The sequence below is a fragment of the Primulina tabacum genome, chromosome 11 (assembly GCF_025594145.1).
Source record: "Primulina tabacum isolate GXHZ01 chromosome 11, ASM2559414v2, whole genome shotgun sequence".
NCBI lineage: Eukaryota > Viridiplantae > Streptophyta > Magnoliopsida > Lamiales > Gesneriaceae > Primulina > Primulina tabacum.
Window position 1 is genome coordinate 12,572,720 of NC_134560.1, and position 4,225 is coordinate 12,576,944.

Genomic DNA, 4,225 nt, shown 5'->3' on the forward strand with positions numbered 1-4,225 from the left:
CTAATCGTAGGGAATGCATTAGTATATATTAATACATATGCAACATAATCATAAAGTAACAGTACCTGCCACTATATCATCACATGTGTCCTGGGTCTGTTCCTCGATCACCACACCCACATGATCCAGCTCCCTGAAATCTTCGGGAACCTCTCTGTGGGCAGACTCTAGCAAAGTGTCCCTGCTGTTTACAGATATTGCACCTACCAGTCACTCCCTGGCACTGCTCCATGGGATGTCTCCCTCCGCAAGTCCTGCAATAAACTCCAGTATAACTCGGGCTAGAACCACTGGAGCTAGATGAACCGCTCCCTAACTTCTTGAACTGTTTCTTTCGAGCTTTCAGCAAATCTTGCTTTCCACTCGTGCTGCCGCAATCAAATCGGAGAGGGGATTGCTGTATCTGGGTTTGCATCGCACACACCCTTTTTAGCTTGTCTAATCAGACTCGCCTCCGCTCTTTTCGCTTTACTCAAGGCATCAGCAAAATGATAAGGTCGCTGCATATTCATCAATGCAACTATCTCCGAGTTCAACCCTCTGACGAACTGATCCGCTACAGCTTCATCATTCCCAGCTACATGAAGAGCAAAACGCAGTAGAGTGGAGAATTTAGCAACATATTCTTCAATATTCAGTTGGCCTTGTCTCAAATTCTCAAACTCTGCTTTCTTGTCCTCTCGGTACGAAACTGAGAAAAATCTTCGATAAAATTCAGTTCTGAATATTTCCCACGAAATCACAGTACCTCTCTGTTCTAACATTCTTTTACTTGTAATCCACCAACTCCTGGCGGCTTCTCGTAACTGGTTAGGCACCATTTTAACTCTCTGTTCATCTGTACAATCAAGTAAATCAAACAGTATTTCCATGTCATTAAACCAGTTCTCACAATCTTCACACGTCTCGATACCACTCAGAATCGGCGGCTGAAATAACTGAAACTCCTTCAACTTTATTTTCATCTGAGTTTCTGACACATCTATTTGATCAGACGAAGTACTACCCTTTTCTGGAACTCTTCTAGGAGGAATATCTGATAATCACAGATGTTAGTAATAACAGGAGACAAATCCGTCTCAATCCGAATCCTGATCAGCTTACCTCTGATCAAGAATTGGTTCTGATCCAGTTTCAAATAGTACATATTACCAAATCAACTCAGATATTCAGGTAACATGTAGCTTAATATACAGCAAAAACATACTGGAATCTTAGCATATACAATATAATTTCAACATTATAGTCCAATATGTGCCATGTAACTTCAAGCAATAACACATAACATCATGCTAGCACACACCATGTAATTCAACATTATAATAATCACATGCTAGCAATCACATGCAGGAAAGAAAACACATTCTACCCCGCTCACTCTCTTCTATCTCAATCTCAAAGACCTACAGTTCTAGAACCTACTGTTCTGGAACCTAATGCTCTGATACCACCTGTTGTGGGGACCCGGACGCTAATCATGTTCTTAATCGTCTTTAGTAATAATTCAAACAATTATAATAAACAGGGTCTAAATTTTTTTTTTTTTAAGATACAAAGCGGAAACGTAATGTAATTCAATTCAAATTACATATTAAACATAAATATACCAATCTTGTATTATCTACAAGAATTCAACTAGGTTCAACTATATCTCAGTGCTGAATCCTAAGTTGCTTCGAAGCCCGGATCTCCACGCTATCTAGTCCAGCCTCTTTCTCTTCTTGACCCTGATCCTATCCCACCTGTTGCCATGCACACATACAAACAAGACAACAGCCGGATAACTCTGGTGAGAATTACATTCTCAGTATAAATCATGTATACATGCAATCATAACACAATATAAAAGCATATAATAGATATGTCTAACATGTATTCATATCAGAATATAAATCCATATCAAGAATAAATCATATTCTAAACATGTACCATCATCAGGAACGTAAATCAATATGTACCATATTCAGGAACATAATCAACATGAATCAATATAACTGTCAATTAGACTCATGACTCCACACTTTAGACTAGACTCAATCCTAGCCTAGGGATCCCAGTTTCCAGAAGTTAGCATTCCCATATCGAACAACAGTAATAGAAAAGACTCCAGTTCTATCCACGTCGATAGGGTATCGATCACCAGTAATAGAAGAAATACCAATTCTATCCACATCGATATGGTATCGATCACCAGTAATAGAAGAAGCTCGTATTCTATCCACATCGGTATAGTATCGATCACCAGTAATAGAAAGAACTCCGATTCTATCCACATCGATATAATATCGATCACCAGTAATAGAAGAAGTTATGATTCTATCCACATCGATACGGTATCGATCACCAGTAATAGAAGAAGAAGCTCCAATTCTATCCACATCGATATAATATCGATCACCAGTAATAGAAAAAGTTATAATTCTATCCACATCGATAGCCAAACATCCGGTGACAGACTTTGGCACTATCGCCAATACACTATCTTGTGACATCGTGCAATGTGCCCGTGGCGATCCCACCACTATCAGGCACTTCTGTCACAAGATTACTCGTCTAATACCTGCTGTCTATAAATCAAGAGAACAAGTACATCAATCAAATCAATGCAAATATCAATGCAATAAGGTAAAGTATGTGATTTAGGGAAACTCGAGCCAAACCTCACTCGAGTTGTGCAATCCCAACTCAACATTAATTTATACCTTTATCTTCTCGGTCCGACGAAGACGAAGTATCGACGTCAACTCTGTCCATACCCAATCTGATAATGACAATCGAATAGATACAATATCAGTATATAACTCAGTTCAAAATCTGTTCTGATCAATACTTAAATCAAAACATAATCTGATCAATGCCAATCGACATTTGGTATCCCATACAATCTCAACCAATACCAAATCTGATCACTATCAATTTACTGATGTTTTGACGACATAACAATACAGTCTCGATAACCCCGTCAATTCCAACACCACAGATATAATACTAGAATTCATAGTCAATACCAGTACAACTCATACCCTGAAAAATAACACAACTCTGATATAGAACCTCAACTGAATCAATTCCAAAAATCATAACAATTACATAATCAGTCCGTTTCTTAATCTGACTTCGATTCTATGATGTCTAACATGTCAAGAACATCATATATGACGTGTATTCAATTCCAATAACATCATAATTTCAGAACACGTCAAAACGTAACAAAACTTACATCCAGTTGTAGCCTACGTCGATAGGAACACAGTACTGAAGTCGGATTTAAAATCAGACGGACGAATTTCTCACAAAAGGCGTAAGGATTTTCTATCACTTTTCCTGACCCCTTTTCTCGGTTTTCTTCTTGCCAAATTTATGTTTGTATGTATATATATATATACATAACTCGTGCATGATAGAAACGTGGCATGTTCTTGTTCTGCATGACTCGCGCATATGCGCGCTCAAGGTCCGCGCATATGCGCCTGAAGCCTTATCCAGCTACTGGACTACTCGCGCATATGCGCGCACTGACATCGCGCATATGCGCGAGACCTACTGTCTCCGCATATATCCCGCACATCGCCTCGCGCATATGCGCGACTCATCTCCGCGCATATGCGCAAGACTCTCTGGAGTTACTCGCATAGGCTTCGCAACTTCTGGCGCATATGCGCGCCTCAACTCCGCGCATATGCGCCAAAGGTTCTGTCTCAAAACTTTGGCTACAGGACTACTCGCGCATATGCGCGTACTGACATCGCGCATATGCGCGAGACACCATTTCTCGGCGCGTGTGTCTCGGCATCTCTCGCGCATATGCGCGCCTCACCTCGGCGCATATGCGCGAGGTTCTCTGGACAAAGCATACTACAGCTCGCGCATATGCGCACAATCACTCCGCGCATATGCGCGGGATCTTCTGCCCAACTCGCGCACAGCTCGCGCATTACGTCGCACATGTGCGCGAGTGGCACCTCCCTCGCACCTAATTCGTGTCTTTTCTCGTCTGTCCCGGTCTGATCTGTTCCGTCTTTAATCACCTCAATTAATCAAGAAATCATCCCATAATTCGTATTAATTATTGCCAAATCATTTCAGATTAATCTCAGATTACTGTAAATATACCCAAATCATTTCCGATTACGGTAATCAAATTCTCGGGCCTTACAAGTTGTGAGCAGCAACTAGCAGCTGCTACATTCTCAGATTCAGCTGTGGACAGGGAAACACAATTTTG